Genomic DNA, 15,385 nt, shown 5'->3' with positions numbered 1-15,385 from the left:
TGGGGGCGGGTCACTCCTTTCTTGCTACTGCAGAGTTAGTCCCTGGGCGTTTCTCAGATTCACAGCAAAGAAAGAACAAACACAAAGAAAGAGCAATTTTTTTGTCTTCCAAGGTAAGAAAGGTACATTTTTGAGAGAATTTTATCCCTCATTGTTTCTGCTTATTTATGTACTCCAGTGGCCTAATGGATAAGGCATTGGCCTTCTAAGCCAAAGATTGTGGGTTCAAGTCCCATCTGGGGTGAAGCCCTTTTTTTCTCCTGTCAGTCTCAAGGTAAAGGATGATGTGAGCTTACAAAACCAGACAGGGTCACTTGAGCAGTTCTGTGCCAGGGGTGCTTTCTGAAGAGCATGAGGTTCCATTTACGCAAATGAGTTGTGGCATGTTCATATCACTACCGCATTCAAATCTGTGATGGGGTTAAGGCTTCCTGAAGCTCTGCAGGCAGGAGTGACTCTTACTCAGCAGGAGAAGAGCACATTTATGAGCTGACAGGACACAGCATCTTACACAAGAGTCAGTACAGCAGGCAGAGACAGCCAGTCCAATCCATGCTGGGGAGAGGAGGCCCTGAGGGCCCCCAGAGCTGGGTCCTTGCCCCCTCCTTTGTCTCTCTCCTTTCCAGCCCAGACTTAACTGCTTCCCAACTCCCACTTTCAATTTAAACTCCTTGGGCTCCACCTCCCCCTTTGTCTGCAGTTCAAAGGTGTTACCTGGTCACCAGGTTACCCTCAACAGGAGCCCCACACCCTCTCTGAGCCACTCACACACACACACATGCCCCTCCACATCACAGTATCTTCTGAAGTGGCGCACTCCCATAGCCCCTGCAAAAGAGAGGCTCGTGTGGCCACATCCTGCGGGTATCAGACAGAAGTTGGGCTGTGGAGAAGGAGAAAGGGGTTGCTTGAGAAGAAGCAGATCATGAAAATAGGACACTGTGGGAAAGGAAGAGACTCAAAGCTGTGGGTACCCAAGAGACTCTTGTTACTACCTGCCTTCAGCCTGAGGAGACTGATGGAGTGAGCTCTCTCCCGCTGGCAGCACAAGCACTCTCCTCTTCCTGCCCTGGGCTTTGCCGTTCCTCTGTACGCAAGTGACAGACACTCTTTTTTGAGTCATTGATCTTCAGGCCCCTGCAGGACAAACCCGGCTTCCCCAGCTCCTTTTCCTCCCCATGTCCAGAGTGGTTTTACAAATGGAGCTTAATTAAACTTTCTCTCTCTGGAACAAAAAAGCAGTAAAGTAGCACTTTAAAGACTAACAAAATAGTTTATTAGGTGAGCTTTTGTGGGAGAGACCCACTTCTACAGACCACAGCCATAGCAGAACTCACTCAATATTTAAGGCACGAAGAACCAAAAATAGTCATCAAGGTTGACAAATCAGAAAAAAATTATTATCAAGGTCAGCAAATCAGAGAGTAATGGGGGCGTGGGAGTCAAGAGTTACATGAAGCCAAAGATACAAAAGAGCCCCTATAGTATCTCAGAAAATTTGCATCCCAGTTCAAACCACATGTTAATGTGTCGAATTTGAATACAAAAGAGTTCAGCAGTCTCGTTTTCCAAAGCAGACTGAAAATTTTTCTTCAAGATGCAAACTCTTAAGTCATTAACAGAATGGCCCACTCCATTAAAATGTACACTAACTGGTTTGTGAATCAGGAATGTTTTGATGTCTGTTTTGTTCCCCTTAACTCTTTGTCTGAGAGAGTTTGAAGTTGTCAACTTTGATTGCTGTTTTTGGTTCCCTATGCCTGAAATATTGAGTCTGTTCCAGTCTGGCTGTGGTCTCAAGAAGTGGGTCTGTCCCATGAAAGCTCACCTGATAAATTATTTTGTTAATCTTTAAAGTTCTACTTCACTGCTTTTTTGTTGGGATAGTATACAGACTAGCACGGCTTTCTCTCTGTTACTTTCTCTCTCCAGGTGCACCCTACAGCTGCCTCCCACAGACCTGGCTTCTCCCACCCACAGAGCTACCGCTGCTAAGGGAGGCAGATGATTTGTGCATGAAGGGCAGCTTTCTCCCATCTGCCTGGAGCCTCAGCAGTGATTACAAAGAAGAAGGGGAGAACCTAGTGACGTATACCATGTCATCCAACAGGTATTGCTGGGTTTGCGTTCAGTGTCAGTAACTCCTCTCTGGGTGCTTCCATACAAGCCCCCTCCTTCCAATGGGGCGTGCTAAGCAGGCATGTCAGAGGAGGCTAATGAGGTGCTGTGATGCATATGTAGCACTTCATAATCGTAATGGCCACCTTGGGAACTTCAAAGCTGCTGACTTTGAAGCACTGACAGGCAGCGTAGCAGCAGTCAGAAGCCCGGGGGTGAGGGCCAGGCACACCCCGCACACCCCTCACCAGTGCTCTCTCATGTCCTTCCCCTGCAGGTCGTCCATGCAATCAATGCCTTGCTCCTCCAGAGGCTTGTGCGGCTTGGGAACCCAGATGCTGCCATCGTGGGTTTTGCCAGCCTGGCCTCCCAAATTGTTTTGGGGCTCCCAGGCAGAGGAGTTCGCTCAAGTGGCAGAGTGCTCGAACCCTTGTCCTTGTGTAAGTGAATAGCTCAAATTCAGATCTCCTCCTTTCCTGGCTATGTGAAGATCATATATAGGTCCTGGTCACAAATGGAGCTGATGTGGAAAGACAAAACACGACAGAGTGCTGAGGAGGACAGTGAGCTGGCGAAGGGTTGTTTTCTGCCCTCTCGGGGCATGTGGGGATCGAACTGAAGAGAAGAAAATCCTCTTCTGCTCTCTGAGGGTGACAGAGATCCCAATTTTTCCCCTCTAGAACTGAGGACAAGAAGAGACTTTTCCTGCCTAAGGCCAGGAGCTCAAAGGAGACAGAGCAAGAGAGAGAGAGAGAGCAGAGTCTTGGCTGGGCATCTCCTGGGATAATGATTGGAGCTAGTTCAAATAGCTATTTTGAAACAGGAGCTTCAAAACTGGCTCCATTTTTTGTAGATGCTGAATGTCAAAATAGCAGAGCAGTATTTCAAACTCCACGTTGTGTGCAGCTGCGCTACATCGGAATCAACAACTCTGGAATCCCTCTTCTGGAACCGCTTATTCAGGAACAACACTGCTGTGCAAACACAGCCTTTGCGACCCTTAGCCGCAGTCATGGGCGGCCACAGGGATGTTTTGGCCTCTGGAATAAGATCGGTGAGTCAGAAATTATGCTCAGACACGGGAATTTGCTGAATTGGTAGAGCGCTCACTAAGCATGCGAGAGGCTTTGGGATAAATGCCCACATTCTCCAACAGAAGTGGGGTCTTTTTTCCTTCTTTTCCAAGGCAGTGTCAAGCCAGGAGCGAAGCTTCTCCAGTGTCCCCTTCCATTTCCTACATTTGCCCCTGCAAAGAAACAGCCCATTTGGGTTCGAAAGCTGCTGGACCCCGGCCTCCTTGGCCTTAAACATTTCTGTTTAAAACAAAGATTAACCTGGGTCATGGGCTATGATTACCTAGTCTTTCAGATGTCGCCAGTTCCCCATTTCTAGGGAGCTTCCAGCGCTGACCACAGTCTCCCCAGTACAGCAGTCACAGGACACCTGTCCTCTGGGTCTTCACTGGCTAAGGACCTTCCCCAACCAATGTGGACCATGAAGGCCCTGTGGTTGCCATGGCAGTCTGAGCACAGGAGTAGGTCTGTTTTCTTCCGGAGGTGGGGGACAGTTTCTTATACCCCTGAGTGACACCACCTAATTCTTGAGCACAGACCTGTGCAAAGAGTCACCCCCCCCTTGTGAGTTAAACTTCCCCAGCTCCTCTGCCTGACAGGATTGAAACTCCAGCAGAGCGAAGCAGGTCCAGGTGGGGCTGGTGGGAGTCAGGTGCAGGCAGACAGGAGAGCTTGCCTAGATGCAGGCACCATGGCTTAGCTGGTTAAAGCACCTGCCTTGTAAGCAGAGGATCCTGGGTTCAACTCCCAGTGGTGCCTTCATGGGGTCCCCTGTTTGTGGACAGGATGTGGCACTGGGCAAGTTAGCTATGACCTGGCAAAATACACATTGATGATCCCCTTTATGTGGGGAGGGCTGCTAAAAGCTCAGTGCTCCTGGCTCCTCTGTGTGGAATGGCAGAGCCTCATCAGCATTTCCCTTTCAAAAGTGAAGCCATGGTTCTTAGGGGAGCCTTTTGATAGACATTTCAGTGTGCTGAGAATTACTTTTTTTGAAGCAAGTGTGAAGAGAGAGAAGAAAACTGGAGTTTAAACATTTGTATGTTCTGTAGTTGTTAAAAGAATTCTCGTGTTCTGTTTTGCACACACACATTTCTTTGTTATCAGCTGTTGCAAATGTTTCGGCTGGAGCCTGGCTCTGCTTTTCTACTTTTTTCCCCACGGCTATGTCTGCACCAGAGAGCTCTTTTTTCAAAAAAGCCGCAGCTCTTTCAAAAAGTCCTGTTGAGCATCTACAAAGGAAGGCTGTGGCTCCACTGCCCAGCCCTTTTGGAAGTGGCATGGAAATGTGGCCAATGAGAAATACAAATGAGGTGCAGACTTAAATATTGCATGTCTCATTTGCATAACCACTTGGGACCTCAATTCTGGAAGAGCTGCTATTGAAAGTCCCAGTTGTGAGTGCAGCTGCTTCCCTCTCCTCTAGCAGCTGAGCCGGTAAAGGACTCCCCTCAATTTCCATAAGGTCCCCCATCCGCATGTGGCAGGGCAAGCCGTGGCTTCAGGATGCAATTTACCAGAGGGCAAGGTAGCACCCAAAACCCAGTACATCTTCTGTAGTGTAGTGGTTATCACATTTACCTCACCCGCAAAAGGTCCCTGTTTCAAAACCAGGCAGGAGCCTGCATTCCTCTGCTTCTCTTGCTTTCTCTTTTGCCCCTGAGGGCTCATCTGTTTCTCCTGTAGCCTCTCTCTCTGATAAGCCCAACACCCATGTGACAGAAGAAGTTAAACCAGACCCTGTTGTCCAGTAGGGGAGCCCAGCAGATGCATTGCTGCTGGTGCACAGAAGCTCTCTCCTGGCATGTACTTGAAGGGTTTTCCCTCACTGATGTCACTGGCTGGGAATCCCAGAACTATCTTTGCCCCTCCTCTAACAGAAGCTGTTGCAGGCAAGTGCCCCTGCCCTATCCCACATGTTCCCTCCCAGCCACAGCCTGCTCCTGAACCTGCCTCCCATCAGCCCCCTACCTCACAGACAGGCCTGGCAGAGAAGGGGCCAATCCAGCTGGAGCTGCTGTGCTAACAGAGCAGCTGGAAAGGAGCAGAGCATGTCAGGAGGAGACACAAAGGCTGCAGACCCTGCCCATGGCCCTGCTCTGTACCCACCCAGCAGGGACACACACACAGAGCTGGGGCAGGGCCCAGCCCCAGAGTAGAGAATGGTCATGGCCGGGCTGTGCTGCTCCCAGGCCAGGGCACCACAGGGCCCTGCTCACCCCAGGAAGCAGCACTGCAGGGGACAGGAGTGAGCGTAGCCCTGTTGGGCCAAACCTGCCCATCCTGTGTCCCCGGCCAGACTTCCTGGCAGGGCTGAAGTTGGGACATATGGAAAAGTTCCAGGCACGTTGGGTGAGGTGGCCGAGTGGTGAAGGGGATGGACGGCTAATCCATTGTGCTCTGCAGGGCTTGAATCCCATCCTCGCTGAGCCTTTATAGGCACCATCCTGCTGAGCTTTGTTGAGTTCCAGTCCTCTTGTGTGATGCTACTTCTAGCACGGCTGAGCCTGCTGCCTCCCAGCGCCTGTGCTGGGCAGACTCCAAGCACAGGCCAACTCTGTGAGGCCGACCTGAGCTCTGGCTGCCACAGGTGTGGGGGGTGGGGGTGGGATGATTTAATTTGCCTGACAGGACCCAGCCCACCTCCAGTGTCAGACCAACAGTGCTACACTCACCTCAGTACCCTGTCGCCAGGGTGCAGGGGTTCAGTGCCCGAGCCAGACAGTGTGGCAAGGTGGGGGCAGCCCTGGCTGAGCTGCACCCAGTGACATGGGCAGCTGTCTCGAAGGAAAGTCCTGTTCCCAAGGCTGAATCAGGGGCTCTGGTCCCTCCCAGCTCCTGGGCTGGGCAGTGCACAGCTGGGAAAAGAGCAGATACTTGCCAGAGGGGAATGAATGTTTCTCTGCCCCGACTGCAATAGATTCTTCCACAGCACCAGCTAGAGGCCCTGAGGCAGGTCTCCATTCGACTGTGCCACCCTGGACAAGACTTGAGTTCTTCTGTGCTTCTCAGCAGCTGGGGAATGCGTCTTTGGGCCACAGCTCCTGTCCCACAGCTAAAAGGAGCCCCACAGTTAAGAGGCCCCACTTGGGGATTGTCCAATTTTGTACCACCGTGTGATGCTGGCCTCAGCATGCCTGCTGCTTTGGGGGTGGGTTTGGTGAAGGGGAGAAGCCAGGCCGGGGGAGGCTCTTTATGGGAGCCATCTGGCCACATGTAGTCATTGTCCTCCCTTGTTCTTAGGCTGTGCTGAGGTGCTCTGTGGCATTAGAGCCATTCCATGGATGTGTCAGTACCAGCAGCTGCACCTCCGGGTGCCCAAAGGAGGACAGGTGAGCTGGGCTGCTGCCCGTAGCCTTCACGCCCCCAAAGAATGGGTCCATGTCTGGGAGGCCCTATGGGAGTACTTTGATTGGGGGATCAAGTGAGCACCATCCAGGCCTCCCCTGCACACTCCCACCACCACCAGCATACCACCCCCACCACCACTCACTCACTGCCCCCAACACCCACACATTACCCCCACCACCCGCTCACTGCCCCCCACACATAGCACATGCGGGGGTTGTGAAAAATGAAAATGATTCCTCATTAAACATCCTAAATTCTCGCCTCTGAGCATGGAACATAACAAACACCATCAGAACTAACTATGTACAATGGGGGGATAACTATATACACTAACTATTTACATGCGGGGAGACAGGGGGCACATGGGACTTTCCGAGGGTGAGGGTGCTGGTGGCCGTAGCCTTATCCATGGGCTGCGGTGTGCTCGGGCCCTAGCATGCCAGGGTCATGCCCTGGGGGCGTGTGCCCTGTGGGGGTACGTGCCTGACAGTCCATCGCCATGGTCTGGGAATGACCATTGGGCAGATGTCCGGCTGGAGCTGTGGGATGGGATGTCCAGCAAAAGCTCAACCTCCTCGATTGGTCACTTGGGTGCTGGGCCAGATGGTCCTTGCTCTGGCCCTGGGGGTTTGCAGCTGGGCTCTGGTCCTCACTCAGGCTTCACTTTCTGCTGGGGCTCCTCAGCCATGGCGTCAAGGAAGACCAGGAGAGAGTAGGTGTCCCTGGGGCCTAGGATGGCTTTGAGCTTCCGGTAATAAGGGCAAGTGTTGGGGACAACCCCCAGACTAGATGGCTGAGTCCTGCACCCGGGCATAACCCTGCTGTAACTCCTTGACCTTACGCCTGATATGGTGAGGTGGGCAGGAAGGGTGACCCCAAGTGGTCAGGCCCTTGGCCAGCTGGTTGAACACTTCTGCATTCCATTGTTTGCTTCCCATTACGTGGAGCACCTCCTCCTCACTCCAGAGCTCACAGAGCTCAGACTCAGTGCAGGACGGGCCCCACTTCCTCTTCCAATGGCTGGAGGCCTGAGAGCCATGGGATGGCCTGGTGGGGGAGTCCTGGGGGCACTCAGGGGGCTGGCTTACATCTGGTCTCTGGAGGAGCACCTCATGGTGTGGCTGCTGCCTGCATGGTCTCAGCTTCCTGATTCAGGGTTTCCAGGTCCTTGCAGCTTTAAGAGCTGATTCCTGCCATGGCAGACCCCACTACTTCCAAGTCGAGGGCTGCAGAATGTCTACACAACTCCTCCTCGTGCTGTCTTTGTTTGTACTAGAGCCAAGGAGAAGAACACACATTTCCTGCCAGAGGCCAGGACAACAGTGAAAACTGTTTGTTAGGCTGAGAACATTAGTGCAAGAAAGGAAGCGCCCAGCATGGGGCTTGAACCCATGACCCTGAGATTAAGAGTCTCATGCTCTGCCAACTGAGCTAGCCAGGCCACAAATAAAACACTCCATACAGCCTATCACAGAGTAGAAAGAGTCAAATGTGCCTGTCAGCTGGGCAAAAGTCAAACGTGTGGGGCAAAGTGCTCACAAGGGCCGGACTCCAGTCTTTGTTATCTGGGCTGCAGGAGGTGAGATGCAAAGAAAACAGGCTGTTGGAGTGAATCTTGGCCAAGCCTCTCACTGGTGCTGCTACATCTCCCGAACACCTCACACACCTACGGCAATTTCTGCCCAACAAATGAATGCTGACACCATTGATCTCAGCGCAGAGCCGGTGCAGTCAGTAGAAAACGTTTCTTTTTCATACAGACTGAACACACATTTGCAGAGAGTTTTCTGTGGTAAATTGCCTGTTAGTGACTCTCCAGAGCAAGGGGCATTCGTGGCTCACAGACTGTTGTGCTTCACAACAATGGGCGATGGGACGAGAAAGCAGGACCCTGATTCATTCACTCTTCAGTTCCACTGGGGAGGGCAGCACCTTAACCGAGTGTTTTCCCTGCCTTCAATTTGCTCAGCATCAGCTGGATCAGGCTCTGACCTGCCCCAGGTGAACGTCCGTCATCCAGCGCAGTTAGTCAAGAGGGAAGGAGAACGGGACAAAGAGGCTCCTTCTCATGCTCGTTTTCCTCACCCTGGTTCCTCTCCAGCCTCATGGGCAGAGCGGAGGAAGGAGACTCCCTGTGGGGAAGCCCCGGGGGTGTCTGAGATGGCCCCAGCCCTGCAGCCTGTCCCACATGGCTGGTGTCAGGGACTCTCTATGAGGTCATCACCTTCCAACTTCTTTTAACCAATCAGCTGAGGTGCTGTAAAAGGCCCTTGTGATGTCACTCCCACACCTGCCCCTGGCCAGCAGGGCTCATGTCCTGCCCCTGGCAGCCCCTTCGCATGGCTGAGCTGCTACCCCTGTGTCACCCCCACTCTCTCAGGGACATTCTGGGGCTCTAGCCGGCTGCACATGGGAACACCAGAGGCTGCTCTGTGCCACAGGCTCTTTGCAGAGATCGTCTCATCTGACGCCCCTGCAGATCACAGGCCTCCTGTATGGTGCAGTCGGGAGTGTGGCACCAAAGCGCACACCAGACAGGCACTTGGTCTGCACTGGAAGGCGCCCAGGGCTAGAGAAAGCCCCACGCCCCTGGGGTGTTTGGAGGACATTAATACAGTGACTGGAAGGGAAAGGACCCAAAGTCCACACTTGTGGGTCTGTATCATAATTCACATGCAGAACAACTCTGTGCTCAGGTCTGCACATTGCACAATTTTATTTCTCTCTCAAGCTTAAATTTAATTCTTTGAGCAGTGAGTTCTCCAATCCCTAATCTGGCCAGAGTAATGACCAATAGATTGATAGATAGATAGACACCAAACATCAATCAATCAATCTATCCAATTGGGAATACAGCTACAAATCATAAAATTCCTTCCCTTTAATTTTAGTTAACTTGAATTCCCCTTTAATTGCAGCAAGGGAGGTTGGAGATTCGGAGATATTTCCTGTCAGGGCAGTTAAGCGCTGGAATAAATTGCCTCGGGTAAGGGCAAAATCTCCATCTTTGGAGATATTTTAGAAGTTGGATAAATATAAAGAAGGAAACTTTTTACGTTGGTCCCCACTTTTCTTCCCTGAAATGAGCAGCAACCCCAGAACCTGTCTCATGTCATCGGAACCTACAGAAATGTCAGTGATGTTCACATGTATAAAAGCCCATTTGGGCGCGTGTAAGAAAACAAGTCTGTAGAACGGAAAAACTTCATTCATCGGTGTATAAATATGATGACGCAGACAACGAAACAGTCACAGATTTTGTCATGTTTAATGAGGCGGATGAGCCTGAGACCCAGCAGCTCACTGGGCTGTGCCCCCCTTATGGAATTTCAGGCCCCCTGAGGTTTGCTCACCCCACTAGAGATGGTGTTTGGTCCTGTCGTGAGGAAATGGGACTAGACTCGATGGGCACTTCAGGTCCTTTCCAATTTTTGAGCCCTCTGAGTCTGTGGCTCCCACTGACGCTGGTCCTGCTTCACTTCTCCAGACTTTGGAAATTCTGTGCCCTGCTGCTTGGCCGTGGAGTCTCAACTCTTCTCTTTAGTGTCTGACACGTCCCCTGCAGCCCCTGGGGGAGGTAGGGAAGGGGGAAATCACAACTGCAGGAATCGCCCCTGCGTTTCCCATTGGCCAGGAAGGGGGAAACACAGCCAATAGGAAGTGGTGGGTGGTGCCTACGAGTGGCAGGGAGTGCATGGAGCCACTTTCCTCTCGCCCGCAGGAGCTGCTGTTTGTGGGAGGTGAACCTGCTTTACCCCACTGCACCACCCCATTGCTGCACCAGAGTTTGATATGCCCCCAATCTACGCTGCTGCACAAGGGATACTGCTGCGACCCAATGCCCTGCAGCCCCTGGAGGATTTGCTGGAGGCACAGGACTGTCTACGCAGAGTCCCCGAGCCTGTATATCAGGTCTGGCATCCCCAGGGCCTCTCTGTTCCCTGGCAGCCTGGCCCACACAGCACAGAAGGAAGACAGGGCTGGGACTGGGGACTCAGGTGCCCAGCTCCCATTGCAATGAATGGAATGAAATGGGAAATGCTGAGGTGCCCTATGCAGCTGTGCAGTCAGCATATGGATAAGGACGGCCCTGCCACCGTGTACTTCGCTGGCAGGGAGCAATCTAGAGCCCTGATAGGAGGAGATTCCAGCATGCACATGGGGTGAGACTAGCCAGCCTGTTGGAAAGGGGCTTTGCCCATCTCCATCCCTCCTCTCTCTTGGCTACTTACTTCACCTGACTGAGAAGGACTAGGGCCCTGGACACAGCCTGGCCAGCCTTTCCCCATCCCAGGAGATGTTGTTCATCACAGGGGTCTTGTCCTGTCCCCACTCTGTTGACCTGACCACCAAAATTCTTGCTGTCCAAGAACACCCAACCAGAGCCCAGGTCTCCAGTCCCTGTGGCAGAGGAAGGCTTAATGGTCACTACCTCTACATAAGGGACAGGCTTCCTAGTGGGTCTGGACCAGGTGAGGCTGGGGCTTGCCCAGACTCCCAAAGCACAAAGCCAGCCCCCCAGAAGCTCGCACTGCACCACACACCTCCCACAGTGAGGTGCAGCAGGATCACCCTGCCAGTGGCACCTGCCCTCCACAGCAGTTCCAGTGGTTTTCTTTAATCTCCGTTTCCTCCCCAGTTCTGCTGGCCTCAAAGCTCCAGGAATCAGGGAACTGATAAACACAGGAGACCACTGCCCCAGCCAGCCATGGTCCCCAGCACTTCTGCAGAGGTTGTTGTGGAACTCTGGAAATCCTCTTCAGTGACATTCAAGTGTCTAAGTGTCTGGCTGAATCACTGCCCAGGCTGCAGCTGCAGGAAGAGGCTGGCAGCAGAGATTGTCAGCAGGAGCAGATGGGGCTAGAAATCATGGATGGAAGCTGGAAAGACAAAGGCTTCAGGTAAAGGGCAGCCCCTTGTAGGGATGAGGGTTCATAGCCAGCACAGCCAAATGAAGGGGAGTTGTAGGAAGCAGTCCAGGGAAGGAGAAGTGGAAGCTGAGAAGCGAAAGCCGAGAAGTGCTGCATGTGGAGTCCATGCTGAGCTGCAACCAGAAGGAGGGATTCCTCCAACAGCCACTGAGGGTGTGGCATAGATGTGGCTTGTGGCAGGGAACAAGAGGACTGCCTGGGTCACTGTGGGAGTGACAATGAATTAAAGGACTCTAGCCTAGAAAGGGGGAAATGCCAATTTATCCAGGAAAAAGGCAAAGCCGGAAGCTGGACATATGCGGCTTTCGCCAGCAAGTGGTGCTGCCCCAGTGACAAGGAGGGACATAAACGCTGGGAGGACAACATCTTAATAGAGCTAATGCCTGAGCTGAGCCATCCAGTAGCAAAAGGCTGCTTCATCATACTGAGCAATGAACAGAGGGAAAAAATGCAAAAAGACATCGGTCCCCCCAAATGTCTAGGTAAGATATCAGAGAAAGGCAGAAGAAGGGCTTGTCTGGGACTTGAGCCCCGGAGCTCTCCCACCCCTTGAGCAACAAGCCACCATCAGAATGGAGGCACTGGGCATACTCCAGAACCAGCCTGGAACACACAGCCAGTGCTCTGAGAAGTACTGCACCTAACTTCACCTTTCCAAGGTCATTTCCAAGCTCTCTTCACAGTCCTGAAGGAAGAAACCAACTTCCCACTTGGAACAGGTCACAAACCACTCTGTCAAAACAAAAATCAGTCAAGTAGCGCTTTAAGGACAAGGAAAACAATTTAGGAGGCAAACTTTGATGGGACAGACCCACTTCTGCAGACCACAGCCATACAAAACAGACTCGATATTAAAGGCACGGAGAACCTACAACAGTAATCAAGGAGGGCAATTCAGAAAAAAATGATCAAGGTTTGCAAATCACAGAGCAGAGGGGTGGAAGCTGGGGGTGGAGGGGAGGTAAAGAATTAGATTAAGCCAAGTATGCAAATAAGCCCCTTTATTGAATCAGAAAATCCCCATCCCAGTTCTAACAATGTGTTAGTGTGCCGAATTTGAGTAGAAAAGACAGCTCAGCTGTTTCCCTTTGAATAATGGTGGGAATTTTTTTTTTTCAGTAACATGCATACTCTTAAGTCATTAATAGAATGGTCACTCCATTAAAATGTTGACAAACTGGTTTGTGGATCTGGAGTGTTTTGATGCCTGTTTTGTGCCCATTAACCCTTTGTTGAAGGGAATTAGAAGTCTGTCCAATACACAAAGCATCTGGGCATTGTTGGCACATGATGGTAAGAGAAACGCAGGGAACACAAAGTCAGGGAGAGCAGCAAACACACTCTGTGGCGGGAGCATCAGGGAGTTCAACTCAAGACTTCTTGCTCCCTGAGCAACACTCGGCCTTGCAAAACTCATCTTTGGAGGAAAGGCAACCATCACATATCAGAGTTTTAGACAAAAACAAAACCAACCAACCCCCGCCACACAAACCCCAGCTGCACTTGACTTCTCCTTGCCAAAGCCTTCCCCACACTTCCTCCTGCCTGGAGGGAGATTCAGCTGGTGCTGCTGGGCTCAGTCATTCACAGCTCTGCCTGGTCTGTGTGACCCCACTTAGCACAAGTTGAGCTTCCTCCAGTGCCTTATAAGATCCAAACAGCATCAAAGCTGGGCAGCCGCAAGTGTTGGGGCTGGCAGGGAGTCAGGTGTGGGCACATAGCAGAGCTTTATCTCATATTTCAAGGAAAGAATTTGAAAGAGTAATGGTACGACTATAGAAAAAAAAATGCTCGAGAAATAAGATCATGCGCTAGATGATCAAAAACAGCAGAGAAAGTACGTGTCAGGAAATACACCGACTATATAAGATTGCATGGAAGGAAGGAAAGTCCACTGAGGAATGGACAACAACCGCGCTGGCGACAATACACAAGAAAGGCAGTGCACAGAAGGTTTGTCCTAACAAGTCCTCTAGGCAAGCTACTGCTGATGATGCTGATGGAGAGATTGAGATCAAAAATAAAAGAACATCTAACAGGCAAGCAGGTGGGATTTGGGAAAGATAAAAGGACCATACAGCAAATATAGACGCTAAGATTAATAATAGAGAAAGCTCGCTGAAAGAACATCTGCAACTGCTTCATTGATTGGGAAGGAGGCTCTTGAAGAATTCCACCAGAATTTCAATTTTCTACCCCACCATCAACCTTAGTCTGGACCAGTCCACAAAAGTGATCCACTTCCTGCACACTACTGCAACTGTGCAGATAAGCGATGGTCACTTAAATATCACCCTATACGGAAAACCCACAGACCTCTTTGCTTATCTATATGCCTCCAGATTCCATCCAGAGGAGACTACATGATCCATTGTATACAGCAAGGCACTAAGGAACAACCATATTTGCTCTGCTCCATCAGAGACAAACATCTACAAGACCTTTACCAAGCTTTCCTCAAACTAAAATATCCACTGAAGGAAGTGAGGAAACAGATTGACAGAGCCAGACAGGTACCCAGAAGCCACCTGCTGCAAGTGGTCTCACAAGGAAAACAAGAGAACACCACTGGCCATCTCACTAACAGCCACTACTTTAGACCTCTCCAACGCATCATCCATGATCTGCAAACCATCCTGGACAATGACTCTTCACTCTCACAGCCCTTGAGAGGCAGGCCTGTCCTCGCCTACAGACAGCCTGCCAACCTAAAACAACTCCTCACCACCAACTAAAGATCACAACATAGTTACACTAAATAGGGAACCAAGCCCTGCAACAAACCTTGCTGCCAGTTCTTCTCGCATATCTACACCACAAATATCCTCACAGGACCTAACAGCAACCATACCATCAGGGGCTCCTTTACCTGCACATCTCCTAATATAATACATGCCATCAAATTGAGAGAGAAATCTCTGAGCTGCAATTTATTTGCAAATTTAACTCCATCAACCAAGGATTAAACAGAGACTGGGAGTAGCTGGCTCCTTCCAAAAGCAGCTTCTCTGCCCTGGGTGTTAACAGCTCCACATTAGACTCTGACAATGGGCCACATCCCCCTGTGTGATCTGACTTACTTTTTCCTCTTTTGATCCAAACTACTGATCATGGGCCATTTCCACCCAGACAGAATAGACCTTGTCAGCTCTGGCCCTCCCTCTTACTGGGACCCCACTCTTAGGCTACGTCTACACGTGCAGCCAACATCGAAATAGTCTATTTCGATGAATAACGTCTACACGTCCTCAAGGGCCAGCAACGTCGATGTTCAACTTCGACGTTGCTCAGCCCAACATCGAAATAGGCGCAGCGAGGGAACATCTACACGTCAAAGTAGCACACATCGAAATAGGGATGCCAGGCACAGCTGCAGACAGGGTCACAGGGCGGACTCAACAGCCAGCCGCTCCCTTAAAGGGCCCCTCCCAGACACAGTTGCACTAAACAACACAAGATACACAGAGCTGACAACTGGTTGCAGACCCTGTGCCTGCAGCATAGATCCCCAGCTGCCGCAGAAGCAGCCAGAAGCCCTGGGCTAAGGGCTGCTGCCCACGGTGACCATAGAGCCCCAGAGGGGCTGGAGTGAGAGCATCTCTCAACCCCCCAGCTGATGGCTGCCATGGAGGACCCAGCAATTTCGACGTTGCGGGACGCGGATCGTCTACACGGTCCCTACTTCGACGTTGAACGTCGAAGTAGGGCACTATTCCTACCTCCTCATGAGGTTAGCGACTTCGACGTCTCGCCGCCTAACGTCGAAGTTAACTTCGAAATAGCGCCCGACGCATGTAGACGCGACGGGCGCTATTTCGAAGTTGGTGCCACTACTTCAAAGTAGCGTGCACGTGTAGACGCAGCTTTAGTGTTAGGAGAATCATACTCACACCAACTGAGCTAGCCAGCCTG

The 15,385-nt window shown here is 51.3% G+C and overlaps 3 non-coding genes across 3 annotated transcripts; 2 read left to right on the top strand and 1 right to left on the bottom strand.

Annotated features, from left to right (window-relative positions):
• Positions 1–171: 171 nt before the first annotated feature.
• Positions 172–244, top strand: TRNAR-UCU (transfer RNA arginine (anticodon UCU)). The gene has a single exon. It is a non-coding gene; the product is annotated as a tRNA-Arg (tRNA).
• A 3,632-nt stretch (positions 245–3,876) lies between these two features.
• TRNAT-UGU (transfer RNA threonine (anticodon UGU)) lies at positions 3,877–3,950 on the top strand. The gene has a single exon. It is a non-coding gene; the product is annotated as a tRNA-Thr (tRNA).
• A 3,960-nt stretch (positions 3,951–7,910) lies between these two features.
• Positions 7,911–7,983, bottom strand: TRNAK-CUU (transfer RNA lysine (anticodon CUU)). Its single transcript has one exon. It is a non-coding gene; the product is annotated as a tRNA-Lys (tRNA).
• Positions 7,984–15,385: the final 7,402 nt, after the last annotated feature.

This window comes from Carettochelys insculpta, chromosome 33, assembly GCF_033958435.1.
Source record: "Carettochelys insculpta isolate YL-2023 chromosome 33, ASM3395843v1, whole genome shotgun sequence".
NCBI classification, from domain to species: domain Eukaryota; kingdom Metazoa; phylum Chordata; order Testudines; family Carettochelyidae; genus Carettochelys; species Carettochelys insculpta.
This window is presented reverse-complemented; position numbering and strand designations above follow the sequence as displayed.